Raw genomic sequence first — 24,322 nt, 5'->3', positions numbered from 1 at the left:
ATAAAAAGAGATCCAGAGAACTGATGATGTGCCCTTCCCACATGCTCCCAGAAATCATCCTCAAATCATCTCTCAGTTGTATGCATGTGATAATATGTCAGTCACGTCCCCTCCCTGCAGGGGGATCGTAATGTCGCCCTGCTGTTCCTTAGCACCCCTGCCCTCTCCTGCATTTCAGCCATGCCAACAATCCATGGGAAGTCGGCACAACCCCACCTCCGCTGCTGCTGATGGCTTGGGTCACCCTTATCTTTCATTTCCACCTGCAGGGACTTGTTCTTTCTTCAAATGCAGCTCAAACTCACTCATTGTGTGAAGCCTTTTCCAGCCATCACAACTGTCATGTGTAAAATCAGTCTGTGGAATGCTTCATTGAGGAGGGGCTTATGTTGCCTCATTGGCTGTGATCACCACCAAATTCTGAGCAAACCAGGTGGTCCCCTCTCCCCATCTCTGCTCCAGTGCACTTAAAACAAGGATTCCTGGAAGCACCTTTTTAGTCCAATTCATGCATGAGTCTGCCCCACACCCCACAGACAAGCCCTGGCGGTCAGGGTTCAGGGCCCCCAGGTGGGTAAGGAGAGCTTTGTGCACTCTCTGGAGTTGTCACCCAGAGACCCACGGCTGGAAGGGAAGAAACTTGCATCCTATGAAACATCCAGGCCCTGAGACCCACTCAGAAGCAGAAAACGGGGAAGGAGCCTCAACCAGACCCTCGGGAGGGCAGTCAGCAGGAGCCACGGAGGTCACCAGGAGGGAGGGTGTCAGGCAGTGAGGCCAGAGGTGATGTGGCCGGGAAGGAGGAGACGTGGCCAGAGGCAACGTGGCCAGGGAAGGAGACACAGCTGGAAGGAAGTGACAAGAGGGGTCTCCAGGCCTCAGACTGTGCCTGATTTATGGATGACATTTTAATTATGATGTTATATCTAACCTTAAAGTAGCAATTTAGAACCACTGTGTACATTTAAAGCACAGTACAAATATAACATTTTCCAAAACAAAGAACAGTGAATTGAAGGAAAAAATAGCAACTCACCAAAAAAAAAAAAAAAAAAAAAAAAAGTGAAAAAAAAAATTCATTTAAGATCAGAAATAAAGAGATCCTACAGCTCTTGTAGTCCAATCCCCACCCTAACGTGAATGGGAGAAAAAGGGAATTAGATTCTAGTCAGTCAAAATTAAAGACAAAACCGATGCACTTTACTTTCTACTTGACAGAAAACAAGAAAAGCTCATCAAGGAATCCCAACAAACAGTAACTTTAGGAGTCCCCAAAATACAAAATTCACCTTCAAATTAAATCAACTGCTAAGTGTGTATAAAGTTACGTTTTTCTTTATTGCCTTCCTCCTCCCCAGGGGCTTTTTTAGACCTTGTTTCCCCCTAATTGCCTCCAACATCCAGGAAATTTAAACCCCACAAATAAACCGTGTCTCGATTCACACACAGCGTCCTTTGGAGCAGACAGTCCATTGCCCTAAGACGTTCTTGTCACCTAAGCACCAAGTACAGCCTGAGAACGCACAACACGCACACACACGAACTCGGACAGACAACAGGTGAGATATGGCACATGAGGAGGAAGATGAGACAAATGAGCTTCAATGACTTCACTGATACCCCAGATCCATGAAGAAGTGACACACGCAGCCTGATCGGGTGCCGGTGACTCCTGGAAAACAGCCAAGGGCAGCATTTGGAGAAGCAGCACCGCAGGCCAGGAGGGTCTCGGGGCTTCAGAGGAGAGGGGTTCCCCAACCAGGTGCTGAGGCTTCAGAGGGGAGGGGTTCCCCGACCAGGTGCTGGGGCTTCAGAGGAGAGGGGTTCCCCGACCAGGTGCTGGGGCTTCAGAGGGGAGGGATGCCCCGACCAGCTGCTGGGGCTTCAGAGAGGAGGGGTGCCCCAGGCAGGCGCTGCAGCTGCAGACGGGAAGACGCCCCGAGCAGGTCCTGGGGGCGGCAGAACAAGCCCTGGGTCCCCTTGTCACTTCTCACTCCCTACTCCCGAATCTCGCCCTGAAATTGCAGCAAGTCCAGGTATTCATTTACCCATAAAATTAAGTATCTGTGAGTAACACAAGTCACTAATCCACACCGATCTGAGTCCACAGATACCTCCCAGAGATGCCACCATCCCTTCTGGTAGAAGGGCAGCCCAGGGGCACACGCTGCTAGGAAGGGAGACTGTCTGCAGCCTGATGCTGCAGAGTCCTCAACACTTAGTCTACCTTCTGGAACCATGCCGTCTCCTACAGAAGCAACTAGGGGCATGTAGGGTTTTTAAAATCTTTTTTTTTCCTTAAGAGTCCCCCTCTGTCACCCAGGCTGGAGTGCAGTGGCACAATCTCGGCTCGCTGCAACCTCTGCCTCTCGAGTTCAAGTGATTCTCCTGCCTCGGCCTACCGAGTAGCTGGGAATACAGGCGCCTGTCACCAGGCCCGGCTAATTTTTTTGTATTTTTAATAGGGATGGGATTTCACTCTGTTGGCCAGGCTGGTCTCGAACACCTGACCTCACGTGATCCACCCACCTCGACCTCCGAAACTGCTGGGAGTACAGGCATGAGCCATGGTGCCCGGCCCATATAGCTATTTAAATTTGACTAAAATTTAAAAAAAAATTAGAAATTCAGTTTCTCATTTACACTTCAAGCATTCAGTCAGCCACAGGCGGCCACTGACCAGAGGCTGGTAGAGATGTCACACTCCACTCTGTAGAAGGATCTATGGACGAAGTGGCTCTAAGATCATCTCAGCATCTTTATATTGAAGCTATCGAAGTTTCACTCTGATTATTATAGACATCAGCATTCTCCCATTTAAAAATGTCAGTGCTATTGCAACGATCAGATCTGTGACTTCTCAGAAGCTCTTCTCTTCCTGGACAAAACTACAGAACATCTGCACTCTGTCTCCACACTAAGGGACGGCAGAAGCCTCCGTGTAAAATCAGGGGGAGAAAAAAAAAAAAAGAATCCCTGGTCCCTCTCCCCCTACAATTTTGTGAAACTCCTCTTAATATTCAGAATAACTGCCAGAATTGCAATAAACAAGCAGCCCTTGACCAGGAAGAAACAGGGAAGCAAGCAGAGGGAGATGCCAGGACCCTCAGATCCCTCCGGGACCCCAGGCCCAGCCAGGACTGAGAAGGGCAGCACAGCCCGGCAGACCTACATACCTGATGCGAACTGTGCACACGGCTTCCCCAGGCCTCAGTACCCCGCTCTGCCCTTACTGAGCACTGTGGCTCTAGTAGAGGCAGCTCCCTGAGCCCCAACACCCACAGCCAGTCCCCTCCTTGCAGGTCTCAGCTCTGCTGTCACTGCCTCAAGTGCATCCCTGATGCTTCTCATCCTCATCCACGTACCGTGTCCCCTCTACCCCATAGCCCTTGCTACCGCCCACCCCACTACGGATTCTGGCACACAGCGGGTGCCTGAGACGCCCCAACGCGTGACATACCAGGGTAGGGTTTGGAGTTCCAAGGGCCACATCCCGCATACCACCACAAGCGCCACGGAGGCTGTAGAACGGGTCCAAGTTTCAGGCCGGCGCTCAGCTCCTCCCGGCCGTGGAGGCCAAGAACCTAGAAAGCGAGCGCAGCCGGAAGCAGGATCCCAAACCCCCTTCCTGTTCCTTAAGAGGAACGGGGCCTCGGAGCACAACCCCACCAGCACCTTCCTCCAGTCAGGCAGCCTGTCAGAGCACCGACACCTTCACCGCAGGGAAACCCATCAAGTACCTCCTGTGAGGAGAAAATCACCAAGTACCACAGGAGCCATGTCCACCGGCAGCGTCTGCTGAGCCCAATTAGTGACAACAGCAGCCGGGCCCCCACGTAGCACGTGCCCACCCCGAACCTGCCCCGCACACCACAAGGCCGACCATCCTGGCGCTCAGCTTCGACTCATCAGGGGCCTCTTACAGGAGAGCTCGGCATGTCTATCTTCCCTGGGCTCACAGAAAGGAGCGGGACTCAGCCCCAAGTGTGAACAGAGTCAAGCTCCCACTAGCTGTGCAGACAACCTTCCTAGCCCTGGCCTGGGAAGGGGCCAAGCCCAAACAGTCATCTTTTGCCCGCACAGGTACAGAATTGAGCCAGTTCTCTCAATGGACTCGAGACAGGTCAACTCCAGGCTCCTCAGTGCTCTGGGGTTCACCTCGGGCCGCTGCACCTTTGAAACGTGGCTGTGGACTCCTCTAGGCTGCTCAGTGTCACGGCCCATTTCATTCCGACACTGCAGGCCCCTTCTGTGGTGTCAATACCCAGGACACCCCTGCCGGCATCCTCCGAGATGCTGCTGCAGCTGCTGTGATCTGAGAACAGCCACTTGCAGGCATCAAAGGGAGGGCTCAAGTCTCCTCTGAGAGCAGCGGCTACAGCTTTGGAAGACATTGCACTCAATCCTGGGTGAGCCTGGCTCGGTCTGCAATCTAAGCCTGGTTGCTGGGGAGACACACTCTGTTGTAACTGACAGAGGCTGTTGGTGGCAGCTCTACCAAGACCGAGAATGGCAACTAATCTGAGATTTACTATCCATACTTTCTATCTGATGTTTAAAAGGAAGGCATCGTGAAGTTCCAGTAGCAAGGAATTTTCTATCATCTATCACATGAAGATACAGCAGAAATGCAGCTAAAATGTTAGTAGGGTCTATGTAGAGGAACAGACGGGTCTATTTCAGGAAAAGTGCTTGCTGGCTTTTTAGAAACAGAGTGAAATCCCTGCCAAGTAAAAGGTTTGTACTTTTGCTTTGGAAAGTTCTTCCTTATTATTTGAATACATTAACTATATTTAAGTGTTCTTGTAGACTAAGTATTAAATATTCAAAAGTAAGTAATTCTGTTCGGTCTATTTCATTCTTTAAATGCAGCTTTCAAAAACTGACAAACACCTGGCTGGGTGCAGTGGCTCGCGCCTGTAATCCCAGCACTTTGGGAGGCTGAGGCTGGTGGATCACGAGGTAAGGAGATCGAGACCATCCTGGCTAACACGGTGAAGCCCCGTCTCTACTAAAAAGGCAAAAAATTAGCTGGGCGTGGTGGTGGGTGACTGTGGTCCCAGCTACTTGGGAGGCTGAGGCAGGAGAATGGCGTGAACCCGGGAGGCGGATCTTGCACTAAGCCGAGATCACACCACTGTACTCCAGGCTGGGTGACAGAGCAATACTCCATCTCAAAAAAAAAAAAAAAGTTACAAACACCCCATGTCTGCCCTGGCTCCGGCCATCTCCACAGAGTGGACAGAGCTTGGGAAAAGCTCACTGTGGAGGCCCAGGAGGCCGGGCCGCACCTTTGCTCAGCAGATGAGCGAGAGGGTCAGCCACCCTAGGGAAGAAGCCCGCATTTGCTATGTTACTGATGATATCCACATAAATTTCTATTTTGCCTCCCACACACAGACCTGGGATCCATGTTTGAGCAAGCGGATCCTGCCAACAGAAGCTCCATGCCATCATTTCCCTGACTTCCCCAACAAGAGCCAGGCCAGGCAGTGTCCCCACACGGGCCCTGGGACCCAGGAAGATCCGGGTCCTGCCCTTCTCCCTCATCCCTGCAGCACCTGGCTTGTTGTGGAAGTGCAGCAGTGCTGGCTGAACCCACGTTCACCTGGGGTGTTCAGGAGAAGCCTCTGTGCAGAAATCAGCTGGGAAGCAGGGCTGTGTGTGCTGGCAGATCATCGAATGGATTTGCAGAACTGAGTTTTCAACACGGGTGCCGCCATCAAGTCCCTCAAGCCCTTCGTGAGCCTAGAGACACAGAGCCATTTGCTGCACTCCCACAATCTCTAACCACCCTGCATGGAAGCTCAGTTTATCCAAAGGACCATAAAATTGTGTGTGTAAACAAAGTTTGGCATAATGAATTAAAACGGAAGTCACCACTTCTCTTTTCCATTAATCCATTCATTCAAACAAGTGTCTCGAGTATGTGCATCGAATACTGTGGAATTAGGATTTAGTCCATGCCTTCAAGAAATATACATCACAGAATAAAAGGTATAGCTTGTAACTAACAGTGGTGAACAGGCAAGAAATACACATCGAAGAAAAAAAGGTAGAGCTTGTAACTGTAACAGTGCTGAACAGGCAAGAAATAAGCATCATAGAAGGAAAGGTAGAGCTTGTAACTAACATCATAGAAGGAAAGGTATAGCTTATAAACTAACAGTTGCGAACAGGACAGAATCTCACAGGCTTCTCAGGAGCCGCCGAGGAGGAAGCCATGATTCATTTCCACCTGCAGTTGATAAATGTTTCCTGGATAAAGTAACTTTTCTACAGTGATATCTGTTCCTTATTGTTTAGATCTTGCTTGATAGGGTATTAAATCACTACTTTATGTGCTGCTTATATAAAATACATCATTGTCGGGGGAGGTTATAAAATAAATACTTCACACAAGCTTGGGCTGTGAATGGTGCAAGGCAATGGGACGATGTGTTCCCATGTTCTCGAGACGCAGAAGGGGCAAGACCCTGTTTCCTTCTCCTCCCCACCGCCCTGTTCCCAGATGAGGGGTGGAGGCAAGGCCGCTGTGGAGTCCTAGAGCTGGCTCCAGGGCCGGGACACCACGCCCGCACTCTCTGCGCCTCATACGAGAAATACAGCCTGGGGGGCAATCACCAATTGACCTGGCGGTGGGGAGAGTCCTTCATCAAAAGCCTGTGCTTCCAGGAACCAGGACAAAGCAGGACCCCCAGGAAAACTGTTCCAGGTGCTCCTGAAACCTGGGCAGAGTCACAGCCTGGCAGGAAGCACCAGTGACACAGGTGTGCCCAAGATTGGGAGGATGGCCAGACGCCTGGAGGCCAGACCAGCCTGCAGGATATGACCACTTCTCTCTGGTTCGTTAGAGATAGACAGTCTGGGCTTCACTTTTGTATGTGGAGTCTCACAGTACAGAAATATCACAAAGGGATTAGACTTCATATATCCCAATTTTTTAATTTAAAAAAAAATCACATTTATTGCAACTAATTCTAAATGCAACAAAGAAAAATAAATAATTATGAAAATGCAGGCCTATAAAATATAAACCACAATCTCTTTACCCATAGGAGACCCAAAATTTAGTTTACCTTTACTTCAGTATCATCTCATTTTTTTTTTTTAAACCATTACTGAGGTGTCTCCTCACTGCCCCATGGGCTCTTCAGGGCTCTTTACTGTTTTGCCGTTTTTTAGGTTTCAGGGCAGGATCATTTTCCCACACTTGTTTGCTTCCTTGTTCACCAATTGTTCACAAGGACATCATTGTGCCTCAGAAAACCTAGTAACTGAACTTCATTAAAAGTGAAAAAAATAAGGACATATTGGCTGCTATGACAGCATCCTCAGTCACCGAATCTCCCTGGGGGACCAGACACACCCCCATCTCCTTGTAACCCCAGCATGCAGGTATCGCTGCAGCTGACAGGACTGACCCAGCCTGGGGGAGGCATGAACCAAAGAGAAGGCAGGTGACTCATTTAGGAAACTCGGGTGATCCTCTCGAGCCACGCTTCTCAGGGCGTCAGGGGACCAGCCACATGCAGGGAACCTCCTTGGCCTGGCAGGTGGCAGACTCCTGGGACCCTCCTCAGACACATTAATCAGAGAATCTAAAGGCGGGCAGACTCTGAAAAGTATCTGTAAAGGAAGGACTTAGCTCTGCTGTGAGCCCACTACATGCGGGGTCGCGCAGGACTCTGCTCCCAGCGTCCAGTCTCCATTTAACCCTCCTGGGAGGAACACCCGTCAAGTCACAGAGCACGGTCTTCAGCGAACACCTTCCTGCGCGACCTCCACTGTCGCCCAACCCTGCAGGAGTAGCCTCTGAGTAGGGGAAACAAGTCTTTGCTCCTGACTCGGCCACCTTGACGCTGGTCAGAAGACCAGCACTCCCACGTCTCTGGGGAAAGGAGCGGCCCTGGGCAGGAATGCACTTGGCAGCCCCAGGGAGGGGCCAGGTGTGGAGGAGCAGGCCTCTGCCCGCAGACACGTCAGCTCAGCATCCTGGAGCAGAACCTCCAGTCCAGCTGAGCCTACAGATGGCTGCAGCCCTGGACAGCATCTTCACGGTGACCCGGGGGACTGGGCCAGAGTTGCTCAGCAGGGCTGCCGTGAATTTGCAACCTGAAGAAGCTGTACAGTCGTACGTGTACGTTGCCTTAAGCCCCTAGGTTTTGGGGTCACTTGTCACACAGTGACAGACAGTGGATGTGCACGGACTCCCAGGCCACGATGGCCTCTGCCGGCCTCACCCGGGCTGTCTCATCTGTTCCCGTGACATCACGTTTCTCAAAGTCAAAGGCTGCCAGGGCCCCCTCTTTTCTTCACAAAGTCGTTACAAGCTCACGATACAAACTGGAAAAAAAAATCTGTAAAATACAACGTATGACGCAATACAGGGTGAGTGCGCAGGCACATACACACGCGAAACAGGTGCATGCACACATGAAGAGGTGTACACGCATGAAACAGGGGCACGAGTGAAGGTGTACACGCGTCAAACAGGTGTGCATACACACATGAAAGCACCAGACATGAAGGGCTGTCTTTGGAATCCTGGTTTTTAGGCATCTCCCTCACCCTTTTACATCTACGCGATCACAAACACAGCACACCACAGTACTGAGAGAAAGTCCCAGCTTCTCATGGGGGCACATGAGGCTTTTTATTTATGCCACAGGTTGCATCACTACATTCTAGAACTGCAAGGCCCCGCACTGCCAGGACTGGGTCAGGTCCACCCTGTGCTCCAAGGACCAGGCTGCCTGCCAGCCCACACGGACCTGCCCCCCCCCCGGATGGTGCGGCTGCTTCGAAAACAGAGGCTCAGGCCCACCCAGAGACCTGCAGTACCTCTTATTAAATCAAGACTTGGCTATGGGTAAACATGAAGATTTTTATTAAACATGACTCTGGAACATTCAAAGGACCATAACTGCATGCTCCTTTCGCAGCCACGGCGTGTCCAGACGCTCATGGAGAAGGCCAGGGCGTGGGAACCCACAGAGGCCCGACAAGGCAGACTCGGAGCTGTGTGGCGCAGTTACCACCGATTTTGTGTTGACACTTGCCTTTTATATTCAGATTAAAATAAAAAACAAGACGCAAAAGTGGCTCACATTCTATTTCAATTCTCTATTTTTGTAGTAATTGGGCCCCCTTCCCTCTGGTTTCCCAACCAAGCGATAAATAGGCCCAGCTGCGATTTGTCAAAGTCTGGGCCTCTGTTGTAGAGTAAGTGAGGGGGGTAGGGAGGGGAGCAGGAGTGGTGAGGAGGAGTGGGGGATAGGGAGGGACAGAGGGAAGGATAGAGAGACAGACAAACTGCCGAGGGCTGGAGGCAGGAGGGATGCTCCCTGGCAGCCTCAGGCTCCCCGTTCCAAGGTAACTGAGCTGGCATCACGCATGCGGTGCCGTCATATGACTTGGCTGACACACGCCAGAATTACAACAAAATGCTTAAGGAGAAGAGTAAGCACCAGCATCTTCAGATTACGGTAGAGTCCCGGTTTCCCGCTTGCCTTGTATGACATTCCATAAATTGTAAAGATAACGCATTTTCTTACCAGCCACGCTGTTCCCCAAATACTAACTATACTAAAGACCAGACAGCATCTGAGTACTGAGCGTGTGTCAAGCCCCGTGAGGTAGGCAGCATTTACTTTGCTAGAGAAAGAAACAGACTCTGAGAGAAACTTCCTGAGGCCAGGCAGCTGTCTCCAAACCCACCTCGTGCCTCCTGACCCTGAACGTGGAGGACCCAAGTCATTCACATGAATAATTTACCTACATGCATGTCAGATTGAGCTTCAGCCCCCAGATCTAATCATCTCTATGCAGGAATGTGTCAAGGAAGGTACACAATTCTATGAGTTCGAGCTGGGGGAACAAAGGCAGGCACCCTCGACACAGATGTGGGGCGGAGGCGGGCGCCCAGTGCAGGGGTGGACAGGAGCACGTCCAGCCCTGCCCAGTCACACAACCACCCTGCCATGCCAGTGCAGGGGCCACCACCGTGTCTCGGGGAAAAGCAGCTTCTCCTGCACAGGAATCTACCCCTGAAAGTGTGTTGCTGAGCAGGTTTGGACCAACATCTCAGAAATCAGACACTGTGTAACACGCTTATCTATACAGGCTGCCTATGTCCGGGAATCACCAATAATTCCCATCTCGCCATCAATTATTTCTGGTAAATACTGACTATTCTAAGTTAACTGAGGCAACACAAGAACAACATAATGGAAATGTCAGAGTCAATCAGCTCCACCTGCTGAAGAGCTGTGACTAATGATGAAACCTAAGGAATCCTGGAGAACACAGCAGGACCCCAGACCACGCAGACCACCCCAGCCTCCTTCCACAGGAGTTAGTCGTGGGGCCAAGGAACGGCTTCCAAGGAATCTCAGAGGTTTTCAAGGTCTTGAAAGTTTAACGGGAATTGAATATTTGCATCTGAGTCACACGAGCACATTAAAAGTAAAATTTCCCCTTTCCACTAGAATTATGAGCTTGGGGCAGCGACACTGGCTGTATCTCATGCTCGTGAGATGTTGGGGGCAGCCGTGCATCTCGGGTGAATCATTTATAATAATGAAAGAAGTGCTTGGGCCCTCGATCCAGGATCGCAGACACCACCAACGAGGGTCTAAACAGGAAACGCCTCGGCCTGGAACGGCTGGTGTCCGTGGGGGCTGGGAGGAGCACTAAGGAAACTCAGGGGCAAGCCCCACACAAGCTCGGCATGTCCTACCCCACGCAGTCGGCATCAGCCACAGGGATCTTTTGTTGCTTTTTGTTCAGGAAGGAACACATTAAAAAGCCCGGGGCCCAAGGCCTGGACTCCTCAAAGCTCCCCACAGAGCCAGGTTAATTGGCACCTTCCCTCATGTTAAAATCAACTATATATGGCTGCTGAGAGCATCTCAGAGCAGGTGCAACACTGAGCTTCCTTGCTGTCTGGGGAAAACAGGAATTCTAGGCCTCTGCCTTCCTACCTCCCCAGAGGCTCTGGCCCAAGTGAGCTCAGCTTCTCCCTGGTAAGGAGCACAGACCAGCTTCCCACATGCCCCTCAGGTGGTGCAGACACTTCCACCTTGGCACAAGCCCTCACAACCCACCCCCGAGGTGAAAGCCCAGCCCTGTTGCCCCGGCCTGGCAGGAGGCAGCTGCTGGGGCCCCTGCTCAGGGTTCAGCACAGCGAGGTCCAGCCACACCCGGTGAGACATCCACCCACCCGGACATTCGTCTTTAACCTAAAACAGACACAGGAATTCGGCAAGGGGTTCCTTCCCCTGACAAACCCATCCCTCCTGTTCTCATCTCTCCCTCCTGCCCCAGTACTGTGCCCAAGGCCACCCAGCACTGCGCCCAAGGCCTGACTTCCAGTTTCACAGGGAATCCAAGACAATTATGATTTTGAGAAACTGGGAGCTACACAGAAAATGAGTCGGTAAAGCCAGTGTCCACTGATCCTCCACTCCACACAGTGGAGAGCAGTCCTCGGGATAAAACCCACGGGGTGGGGAAGACGCGATCAAGGCGGGCAGGACAGAGGAGCAGCAAAGGGGGTGATTCGGAGAACAAGGCCACATGAACACAAGGCTAAAGTGCTCAGCGGCTGGAAGAGAAAACACAGGAGACAGAAACACTGACCGTTTAAAAAGAAAAGAAAAAAAAAAAAGCCTCACTCTTAAGAGTCCATCAAGATTTAAGTTCTGAAGTCACAAATGTATCAGCACAGACTTCTCATAATGCCTGAAACTTGGCGCAGTAAACACGTGAATCAGTTCTCCCAAGTCCATCGTTTTCTTTGGTGAGCCTCTTGAGTCTCAGGCTGGTTTCAAAGCAAGCCCTTCGCTGTTTGTTGATGACTTAATAATTAACATACTTGAAAACACATTGACTTCCAAATTAATCTGCTAATAAAATATTAATTACCACACTGGCTGTCATCCACAGAAGAAACACAATCACTTTCTGGTTGTAAAAACATTAGAATTTGAAGCCCCTTTGGCCATCTGAACAGCCCCTGCTTTTGAAAAGGGCATTCCATAGCTAATCTGAAAAACTAGTCCAGGCCATGATCGGTGGGGGGTCGGAATTGCCTCATCACCCCACCTCCCTTCTGGAATTAGACAGAACTTAGACTCTTAGTCTGATGGGAAACATTTACAATCTATTCTCTCCGAAGTTACCTGGAGGATTCCCTTCACATGACAAAGCCTTGGTCTCCACAACCCCTTATCTGACAACTCTCTCGACCAACTGTCAATCAGGAAATTTTCGAATCTACCTATGACCTGGACACCCCTGCTTCCAGTTGTCCCACAGTTCCAGACCAAACCAATGTACATCTTACATTTATTTGATTGATTGTCTCATGTCTCCCTAAAAGCTATAAAACCAGGCTGGGCTCTGACCACCTTGGGAATACATTCTTAGGATCTCCTGAGGGCAGTATCAAGGGCCATGGTAACTCATTTGGCTCAGAATAAATCTCGAAATGCTTCACAGAGTTTGGGTCTTTGCTGACACAGTACCTTTCATGGGTATTCATCTGGGGGACTCACAATCAACCAGAGGCAGCAGTTGCCCACTGTGCAAAAGTCTCTGCAGGACTGAGCCTCTGGCACGGGGACTCCAATCCCTGAAGCAGCAGCTGTCCCATGTCGCATGGCCTGATAGACCTGCACCTCCAGGGCTTCTCATTTCAGAGTCTCAGCAACAAATCTACCAAATGTCATCAACATCACAGAATATTCCTCGAGGCTTTTGGCTGTTGCTTCTCCCCAAGTTTACTCTAGAACCAGAATGGCAATACTCGGAACAGGATGGTTCTCAGTCACTGACCCTCCTGGTAAATACACTGTCTCCAACACCCTTTCCCGCCAGTCACAGCTTCCTTCGAGTCAGGCTCGAAGGCCACCTCCCCAAGAAGGAAACCTCTTCAATCCAGCAGCCACAGCTCCTGTTCCCATCTAGAGCTTGTCTGCCAGGAAGGGAAGACTCCTCATTCTGGAGACAGCAGGTGCCACAAACTCAGGGTATTAGCCATTGTGAAGGCAAACACTCATGAAATTAATACTTTTTCCTCCTTGGATACTGACACTTCCTCTTCTGGAGGTCAGCCAAGGTCATCTGTACGAGTCACGAGCGTGATCGCTCCAGCCCCTCCTTCGGCGTCAGCAGTGTGGTTCCGCTCTGAGACCCTCCTGCATCAGCCGGGCCATGCACCTGTTCCCACGACTGCTGTCAGCAGACTACAGCGATTCTAAGATAATCAGCAAGCTGATGTTCCGAAGGATGCATTTTAAAGAAAAATGCGTAAGTTTTACTGCATGAAATCAGCTACATCTTTTGCTACTCCAGAGGCTTGTTTTGCTTTCCTCAAGGTTCTCTACAATGATCCCGACAGTCAAGGTTCCCAGTTACAGGCAGAGGGGTTGGGCAGGCCGCGTCTGATGTGTAACACACACAGAGGATCCACATCAAAGGATTTTCCCCGTTCACCAACATCATCAGGACAAACTTTAAACAGTAATAATCTGCCTGTCTGGAAAACTGAGCCCACTTGAGAACTAGTGCAACAAATGTGTTTGACAAAGTTGCAGGTGGACGTGTTAGTGAATGAATCACTATTTCAACGAGGATAAAGGCTCACTATTCAAAGGCGTGTTTTCATCAAGTTTTGTAATTTCAGCTTCATGCATTTAAATCATGAAGTGGGGCTTCTACCTGATACATTACAGAATCTCTACAAAATAGACAAAATTCCAATTCTGCACATTCACTCTCATTCTTTTCCATATGCATACGGATGGTGGTAATTTAAGTTGGCATTCCAACAGGATTTCTAAATTAAACTTCTACTTTAAATACTACGTGTTAAACATTACACACTCCATTGTTCAACATTTATAGCAGGGTCTGTATGGCCAGTTTTAAAGATTTCTCCCTCACTAAAAATAAGCTTTTAACCAATAAATGGTCTACTCTAAAATATTCTAGAGACAGAGATACATTTGGAGAGTGGACACACTTAACACAGAAATCCGGAACATCAAACAGGCACAACCAGCAGTGAGGGTGGAAGGGGCGCCATGTGAGTGCCCCTAAAAACACGCACAAGCCTGGCTGCTTAAAAGGAACGAATATAGCTCAACACTCTTATGTGAACATTGATGTGTCTACTGCCTTACAGAATCCTCCTAGCTGAGCTGCAGGAATCTTCCTTGGAGCCTTTTCTCACCTACACTGCCTACAGGTGCCCACTGGGCTCCCAGGGCAGTATCGTGTCTTTGTTTAGAATATCACAGTATCTGGAGGCCTGTTTAATCCCAAGTCAGAGACTTATCATAACTCAGACACCATCCCTCAGGACTTGTGAGCCAACTTCGGCTAATGCAGTCTGCTCCACGGTGCCCTGCAGATGGGCTTGGTGCATCCACACGATTTTAAGATTTGGGGCTGCCGTTTTCTGCAGTCACAGATGCGGACTTACATATTCATCATGACTGAAGGCAGCACGTGTTTTTATGTTCCTTCTGTAATGGTAATAATCATGGCAACATTTCCTTGATCCTTAAAAAAGCCACCTAACAGCAGTTGCATTCCACCCCCTTCCTTTTTTTTTTTTTTTTTTTTTTTTTTTTTTTTTTTTTGAGACGGAGTCTCGCTCTGTCGTCTAGACTGGAGTGCAGTGGCGCGATCTCGGCTCACTGCAAGCTCCGCCTCCCGGGTTCACGCCATTCTCCTGCCTCAGCCTCCGGAGTAGCTGGGACTACAGGCGCCCGCCACCACGCCCGGCCAATTTCTTTTTGTATTTTTAGTAGAGACGGGGTTTCACCGTGTTAGCCAGGATGGTCTCGATCTCCTGACCTCGTGATCCGCCCGCCTCGGCCTCCCAAAGTGCTGGGATTACAGGCTTGAGCCACCGCGCCCGGCATACCCCCTTCCTTAAAATTAATAGAATTTACCAAACTAGGTGAAATCAGTCTTCATGAGAAAGTGACAAATCAGTGTTCACACAATGGCATAATAGCTGGGCATACAGTGTATGTCAACATCCCAAACTAAGCACCCATCACAGTTATTCCCAACTCGCAGGAAAGCTAGAAAAAATAGAAGGCTTAAAACCTAATTATAAATGAAAATAACAAGAAACCAAAGTTTCTGCGGAGCATTTGTTAGCCAAGCAAGGAAAGCCATTAACCAGTGCTGATTACATTGCATTTGATTACAGCAGCCAAAGACGTGTCCAGAGGAAGAGACTTTTAAAGATTAGTCTTTCGGTAAGAATTGTTGCTTAACAAATTCACACTACTGGGCTACACCAATCGTCAATTAAAAAGCAAGGCAAACGAGTGTGAGTCATTTTCCTTAATTCTTAATACGTCAAAAATTACCACATTGGCCAAACTGGTCTCCAACTCCTGACCTCAGGTGATCCGCCCGCCCCGGCCTCCCAAAGCGCTGGGATTACCGGCGTGAGCCACCACACCTGGCTGAGAAGTGTTTGACAGAGGCTGAGGGGAGGCTCCTGTCCCTTCCTGGGACATCCACATCCCACACAGTTTCCCATATCGACTATGACACACGAAGCATCACAGCAAGGGCAGCTGCATCTCCGCAGTTCTCTGCACTAATGCCACAGCTGCGTGAGCAGCCACAGCCCTGGAGCTGCCACTCAGCCTTACCGTGCTGGCACAAGCACAACAGAAACTACCACGCCCCCAAGAGGGAGGAGTGGGGACCCAGGGGAGTGAACCAGGAGGGAGGAATGCAGCCCAGGGGAGTAGGGAGGAGTGGGAGCCCTGGGGAGTGAACTATGAGGGAGGAGTGGGGGCCCTGGGGAGTGAACTATGAGGGAGGTGTGGGGGCCCAGGGCAATGAACCAGGAGGGAGGAGTGGGGGCCCAGGGCAGTGAACCAGGAGGGAGGAGTGGGCACACAGGAGAGTGAAACAGGAGGGAGGAGGGTGGAGTTCGGCCCAGGGAGTGAACCAGGAGGGAGGAGTGTGGTCCAGGGGAGTGAGCCAGGAAGGAGGAGGGAGGAATGCTGTCCGGGGAATGAACCACGAGGGAGGAGTGCAGTCCATAGCAGTAGGGAGGAGTACGGTCCAGGGGAGTGAACCAGGAGCCTCTGGGGATAGCAAGTTCACACACCACAAATACCTCCCAATCCATCCGCGTGCAGGGAGGGGACGGAAACCACGCAGGACCTGCAGCGCTTTCTCCTCGCAGAAGAGGAGTGAGGATACCGACTCATACATGAAATCAGAGCTAAAGTTCTACCACGGTGGGGAGACGCTTCACAGATCCAAATGGGTGCAAAAAGAAGCCAATCATACAAGAGCAGTGGATGGAAAGGGGTCAGAAATTTAAGCCTGTAACAAGCTTTCAGAAAAAACTTCACTTGATCTGCAAGATGACTGCAGCTCTGCTTGATCATTTCTGCAAATGTCTAACTCGCGATGAGCCATCTCAGAGCCGTTCAAGAGGAGTAAAAAAATCAAAACACCAAGGCATCTCCCGTATTTTAGATAGCCTGCAACAGTATGGAAATAAGCAGCGGTGCCAGAGCTTTCAAGTTTGTTTGAAGTAAATTCCAGCATGAGGGCAGCATCTTCCTGGCTGAAGCAATGAGGTGGACCCCTGCTCACCGCATGGGAGACCAGCTTTCAGCTAAGGTGATGTCAAGGGTCTGCAAACCATGATCCCCGACCGAGCCTTGGCCAGGGAACCAGAAGTGATTTTTACACTTTGAAGTTTTAATAAAAGAAATATATGTAGAGACTTCAGTGACCCATAAAGCATAACACGTTACCTACTCTGCCCTTTACAGGAGCTTCTAGCTTTGGTGTCAGTTGCAAAGTGTTTCTATAAAATAATGTCACTGATTCTCAAGCATGCCAGGAAAAGTCACACTTCTGAACAACCCTCAACGGAGATGCACCATCCTGTGTGTTTCACACAGATTTTAGTTTATTAAACGTCAAAATAAGGGAGATAATTCAGCTAAGTATTATAGTAACACAATTTGAGATACTTAATGATGTGTGACAACAGAACAATTGGCATTCCTGTGAGAAAATAAACTAGCTCAAACACAAAATAACAAATCAAAGCATGTTTCGGCCTCTCAAAGTGATCAGTGAAATTGGGAATAACTTTCAGTTAAATGATACTTTAAAAAAAAAAAAAAGCAAAAACAAAACAAATACCACTACACCATCACTCCTTAAATTTATTTAACTACTGCTGCAAAATAAAGTGGAGAGATTTCTTACTGCAGGTCATCGTCACCATGAAATAGACCTCTATGCAGGCTCAGGCCCTCCAGCTCACAAAGGCAGGGGGAGGGAGGAGAAACGATGGCCAGAAAGAAAGGGACAGGGCGACCATGACCTAATCAGCAATTGTACCCGCCCACCTTTCTTCTGGACTTAAAATTTTGGAGCCATCTGGGTTTACCTTCCTATATCCATAAGTCAGCAAGTTCTCGAAGCCAGAAATCTACAATGCTTCTGGCATGCTTCTGGCAGCCAAGTCCTCTCGACCTTCCCCCATGTTTTAGGGCCCCATCAGCTCACCCCTGGATAGTATCAATGGCCTCGGAGCTCCAGTCAACCTTGCACTCCACAGACTCAAGTATGCCAAGAGCCACTCGAGGCTGCCACTGCCATGACCAAAGGCTTTCAGAGACAGTCTCCAGCACTGCAAAAATCCATGTAGCTTCACCAGGCGCAAAGTGGCTCCAGCATTCCATCCAGTCTGTCACTGCTACCATAGCTCTGAGTCTATGATGTGTCAGGAAGGGAAGGAAGACACCATGTAGATCATCTCATTTAAGCTTCAGTGTCACAAGGTGGATTTTGTCGTGCCCGTTTTACGGATCGGGAAAGCTTTAAGGAGGGCAAGCACAAGGCCCTGCTGACACAGCAGCGAGCTCCACAGAGGCCTGGACATGACCCCCACCCCACGCTCCCTGAGTCCTGATGTCCACTCCTCCCCCGTGGGAGCCTGATCCTGGGTCTGCCTGAATTGCTACCATTCCTAAGACATGACTCACGTCTGCCCACCTCCTCCTCTATCTGTTTCCCGCAGCCCAGAGGTGTGTGCTCTTCCATCCAGCCAGACATCACACTTCAGCACCTGCACCTGACACCACTTCAGCCAAAAGCTTCTCTCAAACCTCCCCCTACACCTGCCGGTCACACAGATCTGCATCCATCGCCTTTCTCACATGAATTCTCACGTATTCCTGTGTATCATCATCCAACTGATTACAGTCTGAGAGGAGGAAGCTCTGTGGATAAGTCCACATTCTACTTTGCTCCCAGCATTCCATCTTGCATGAGGCAACCAATTAACAGCAAATTCATTTCCATTTCAGCACAACATTTCCATTTGAAGAAAAGCAGGGCCCAGAGCTCTGGTCATAATTAAAAGCTTGTTTCATTTGTCATTTGAAATTCCATGTACTGCTGCAACAGCAGCACCCCCTCCTCACCAGGCTCTGCCTAAAGGACATCTCTCTTCCAGCGCACGACTCCCATCAGAATCCCGGCAGCAAGAGCCACGCAGGTTTCCCAGTGCCTCCGGCTGCAGCTTCCATGCTGGGCCAGCACTGACACGACGGGAGTGGTGCCCCCAACAACTACAGGATCGGAAGCTGGCTGACTGCTCTGTAGAATGGAGACATGTTAGTAATCCCTGACATTTCCACTGACAGGCTGCTCAGCTAAACTGGGAAAAATCCATAAAATACAAAGAACCCATGGGGAGCACTTCTCTCTCCAACCTGGCAGCAAACGGTGACTGTGCAGACGACCTCTTCGGGAAAACCATCGACTGCATCTCAGGTCAGCAACAGCCCCGCTGAGGGCCAAAACATCAGCTCCCCCCGGCCCTCACTTCCTAAGGGTCAGCCCTCCCAGGCCACCTCTCCTGGAAGATCAGCTCTGACGCACCCACGACGGTCAGGAACCGGCTCTGGGACTCATTTGCCAGGCTCCTGCCCACCACCCTCTCTCTTCTTCCTCCTCCATCTCCCTCTTCACTCCCATCCTCCCTCCCCCTTTCACTTCCCTTCTCTCCTTTCCTCTCCCTCCTTCATTTCCTTTCAGTCTTCACCTTCCTCACTGCACTTCCCCACCCAACTGAGCTGACGCATTCTCAGGTCAGTAGAGGGTTTTCTTTCACTCTGTTTTTATTGCAACGATCATTCTTAATGAACAGAAACCTGTTTTGGACCATGTGGATGCCACCTCATGACCAACTGCTGCCCCGCGGCTCCGTGTCCACTCAGTGTCCTCACGGCGCAGGTGCCCAGCAGTATGGCTGTGACCAGGGGTAGCAACATGGGACATGGGAGAAGAATCCCAGCCAAGAGGCCCTGCAAAGCCTTCCCAGCAAACCGGAGCAAGGCCCAGGGTGGTAGGGAGAGCGCCGTGCTCATGATGTAGGTAGTTCAGCTTCCTCAAACTGTCCATCGACTGCAAATTACTTTGTTTCCATGGTTACAAAAGGACCATAAGCATTCTGAAATATGTTCTTGGTTTCATGTTTGCGAAATCTGAGCAACATTATATGAAAAATCATTCTGCCCGAGGCTCCAGGGGTGTTTTCCTCTCTGAAAGGAGCCCCTTCCGGGACTTGGGATTGAGTGACAGCCTTCAATCACGGTTATCCTGGTGGTAACAGGGGATTCCTCAGCCTGCCGGGAGCTGGGGCCCTCGACAGCCTCACGGCTCCACACACCAGTGTTCCAAGGATCACACGTGTGCAGATAGCAAAGCTTGCTGCACACACGCCAGGTGCTAACAAGCCCCAAACTTCTCACTCATACTTGCTAACCACATCTCTTCTCTCAGCCTCCACAGCGTTTCACACTCTGCCTTTGTATAGAGATGAACCAGGCATCCTGAGCGCCACAAAGATTCAACTTCTTCCGGGCAGAGGGGTGCATCTTTCCATCACGGGGTCCTCACTCGAGCTGGCACAGGATTTGCAGAGTGGGCGAGTCTAACGTTGATGATACTTTCTCAATATTCCCTTCACACCCCTCCAAAAACAAGAGTACTGCCAGCTTCTTACCGAGGTTGTAATGAGGAAAATATTTTTCTCTTATTTGTCACTTTTTAACGTAATACTAGTGAAGAATGTGACTCTGCATGCACACTGTAAGCACCTACACCGTGAACATTCTGCTCTCCCATGACTGTATTCACAGGTCACAAAGACAAAACTTCTCCATAGTAGCACATATATATGTATATTTAACATGACTTCCACTCATCTGAAAGTCACAGATGTGGCTCTTCCTTCATAAAAAGATCCAAATGATCCACAAGCCAGGTTTAATAAACACGTTGGTCCAGGTGGGAAAATGACCCCTCAGTCTCCCTCCCCTCAAAGACCAGGGCAGCCAGGAAACTGCGCTCTCCAGTAAATGACAGCCGGCAGGATTCCCTAAGTAAGCAACCGGAAGATTCCCATCTCGCAGAGCGCGCCTTTCAACAACAAAGAACAGACTACCCAACTGAGGACTGAGGCAGTAAAGAAACATGTTTTCGGCCGGGTGTGGCGGCTCACGCTTGTAATCCAGCACGTTGGGAGGAGGCGGCAGGTGGATCACAAGGTCAGGCGATCGAGACCACCCTGGCTAACACGGTGAAACCTCCGACTCTACCAAAAATACAAAAAATTAGCCAGGCGTGGTAGCGGGCACCTGTAGTCCCAGCTCCTCGGGAGGCTGAGGCAGGAGAATGGAGTGAAGCAGGGAGGCAGAGTTTGCAGTGAGCCGAGATCACACCACTGCACTCCAGCCTGGGTGACAGAGCGAGACTCCGTCTCAAAAAAAAGAAAAAAAAAACTTAAAAATATCTCCTTATGTTTTGGCCTTTGAGACAAAGCCTCTTATTTAATCGAGTTCTGACTGAATTTGACTCACAGTACTCTGACAGATTCTTCATTTTCTGGTGAGACAGACAAATGTCACAGGGTGAGGGCAATGCCAGCCCTTTCTGGGTCAGCTTTTTGAGGAGTGATATCTGGCAGAACACAACCCAGCACCATAGTAGGATCCCCCACCCAACCACTTAGACTCTTTCTGGTACTTACTCTATCTGCTTGTTTCCCTTTCTTGAATTCAGCTGGGGGAAAAAAAAACCCAAAAAATTCAAAACCAAAATCAAACAGCCCATGTGTTTTTGTGTCTGAAAAGCTAATACATCCACATCCAAGTTTCTAAATGAGACCACGGCAGGTATGATGGTCACCGAACAGTGGCCACTGTTGACAAAATACAAAGTCTTCTGCAAACATGAACGAGTTTCTAGGAATACAAAAGTCAAGGGAATTTACTTCACATATTAAAACTGTCAAGGGTGCTCATCAAAAATGTACTTACAGGTTTTCCTTTAAAGTTATTTTTGAAGATTTTTAAGTTGCAATACTTAAAAGCCTCTGGGAAAAGAAAGGATACAGGTATCTGGAAGATTTATACTAAATGATTTTCATGTCTTTTTGATAAAGTTAAATAAGATCAGCCTTGAAGTAATGGGTTCCACTACTCTGAGGCTGTGGATGGAACCCACATCACCACGAGACAATTGAATAAACAGCAAGGCTGCACACACAGGACACAGGGAGTGAGCCAGCCTGACTAGTTGTCAGCTTCTGGGTCAGTTCTAGCCAGTTCTGCTGAGGCCCCACTGGAGATGAAACCTGCCCTTTAGAAGCCTTCAATCCCCACCTTTCAAAATCTAATCCTCTTCAACTGAGGCCCGAGTCCAAAAATCTACTGACATCTTAGCCCGCGTTAGGCCAGCTGTCCCCCAGCCTTTCTGGCACCAGGGATGGGTTTCATGGAAGACAATTTTTTGGGGGGGCTGGTTTTGAATTGCAACTCTTCCACCTCAGGTCAGGCATCGGATCCTCATAAGGAGCACCTCCGAGATCCCTCAAGTACAGTTTACGATAGGGTCTCAGCGCCTAGGAGAACACACAGCTTATGATAGGGTCCCAGCGCCTAGGAGAACACGTGGCTTATGATAGGGCCCCAGCATCTAGGAAAACATGCGGCTTATGATAGGGCCCCAGCACCTAGGAAAACATGCGGCTTACGAACAGGTATTATACCTAGGAGAACAGGTATTAAATGAGTTGGTAAAGCCAAAATCCACCCGATCTACCACTCCAAAACAAACATACACCACTGCCCAATATTGATGTGAGCCAAAAACATGGACGTCCTGAGGGCCCACACTGACCACAGCCAGACACCACTTCTGCAAGAAGCAAACACGCGCCTAGAGATCACCCGTGATGACCCAGGAGAGCAGTTTGAGCAGAGACAAACGTGAAGGAGAGGCACATGGGCCAGGGTGCTGGGTGTGCCCGTCTTTGTGACCTCACTGAGATTGCTGACCTCTGGCCCTTGGTGTCTGTCCTATGGAGGAGGTAGCCCCCAAATCCCTGCCTCCCTTCAGCACTGACTGAGGTGACCCTGAAGTCTCCCCAGGGCTGAGACTGCTTCCAAATCCTGTTAACTGCACACCCACATAAAAAACAATAAACAAAATATCAAGTATGCAGACAGGAAAAGAAAAGTATGGGAATCCCCCCTGATTCAAGAGGCATTTAAAAAGTAACAGGAAAAATGTGATAGTCTCTAAACAACCACCAGCTATCACGTCCTGTTGAAATGTTTTAGCTAATCAGGAATATCTTTACCAAGCACCTGTGTGTTCAGGAAATCAGTTGACAGATTCCAAATAACCTCGGAGCCTGCGACTTGACCCCCACTCACGTGCATCACTTCTCCAGAGGAACGAGCCCTGGACACCATTCAAATGGTGAGGAACAGGAACAAGCGTAGCTTTCCCTCAACACCACAAAACAAGCTCGACCCCCAGAAGCCTGAAGAACAGCGACGTTTGTTTAGATGCTTTCCCACTGACCTTGTCAGAGTGAACGTTTCCATCCCACACCGCCCAGTGTTCTACTCTCCCTGGGATACCAGCAGCTGTCAACTCTCAACAAGCAGGAAACAGAGGCCAAGCTGACAGGAGGCCTCTCTCCATTCCCTACTGAATTCGCTTAGGACACGGATGTTCCCAAACACACACGGCCCCGAGTATTCCACACCTGGAGAACATTCAAACAACAGACGCTGCAAAGACATTCCCCTAAAGAGAAACTCAGTTTCTAACTTCCCTTAGGGAAAAATATGAGACCCAGAACTTTCCAGAAAATCAAGTGTGGGAGGAAGCCACTCACCTCTGGCACTTCCTAACCCTGCCTTCCCGCAGGTGCTCAGGAATGCCCCCGCAACATCCCCGTCCACCAGGATGGCAGCAGGCCTCAGACAGCCAGCACCTGGGCAGCTGGAAAAGCAACCCCAGGGTGAAAACGCCATCCCAGGCACCACTTCCCGGAGCCCCTCAGCAAGAAAAACAGAGGCGAGGCAGAACCGAGGGCTGACTGGAGCCTGGGGAGCCACAGACCCGCACAGCTCAATCATCGGACATGCTCTTCTGTGGACAGAGCCCAGGGAGAGGCCAGCACAGAGATCCTCGTGCCAGCTCCATGGGCCAGCGTCCTCCAAGGCTGCAAGTTTGTGATCACAGCTTCAGAATTTGGTTCCAGAATCTTCCGGAATCAAAGACACACCAAATTGTAAAGCTGCCAGGACAGCAGGGCCCAGGAGCAGGCTCAGGGGAGGACCACGTAGAAACCCCACACACAGCACACACGTGTGCATGCTTACTCCACACATGCCACCCCTTCACCCAATACTATACACGCAAACGCATGTATGCACTCCATACACACCCTCAAATACCCTCACCAAATGTGATGCATGTACACACTCCACACATACCCTCAAATACATACGACACACATGAACATGCTCACTCCACCCACGCCTGCTAAATACACTCACCACACATGCACAAACGTGACACACGTGCACACTCATTCCAGACATCACACCCCTCACCAAATACACAGGTGCACACACCCCCAAGTCCAGAACCTGCAGACTCCACAAGCTTTGATTTCCCCCACTGTTTCTCTCAGCACATGAGATCCACACACAGGTGTCATTTACTGACATCTAACACCCGGGGAGGCCCTTAGACAGAACTGCAGTCACAAGTCGGCTTCATTCAGGCATTTATCACCAGCCTCCTGAAGCCACCTCCTGTCCCCACGGGGAGCGGGGGCTGAGACCGGAGACGTCACTGGGCTTACAGATCCCCAGGCTGGCAACCCAGAGAAATCAAGAGGGCTTGGCCACGGCCCTGGAGAGAGACAGGTACTGGC

The 24,322-nt window shown here is 50.0% G+C and overlaps 1 long non-coding RNA gene across 4 annotated transcripts in view; it reads right to left on the bottom strand.

Annotated features, from left to right (window-relative positions):
* Positions 1 to 24,322, bottom strand: part of LOC135970055 (uncharacterized) — a 121,714-nt gene that overhangs the window by 3,156 nt on the left and 94,236 nt on the right. The gene's annotated exons all lie outside the window — the stretch shown is intronic.

This window comes from Macaca fascicularis, chromosome 3 (assembly GCF_037993035.2).
Source record: "Macaca fascicularis isolate 582-1 chromosome 3, T2T-MFA8v1.1".
Classification (NCBI taxonomy): domain Eukaryota; kingdom Metazoa; phylum Chordata; class Mammalia; order Primates; family Cercopithecidae; genus Macaca; species Macaca fascicularis.
The sequence above is the reverse complement of the archived record's forward strand: the minus strand, read 5'-3'. Positions and strand labels throughout refer to the sequence as shown.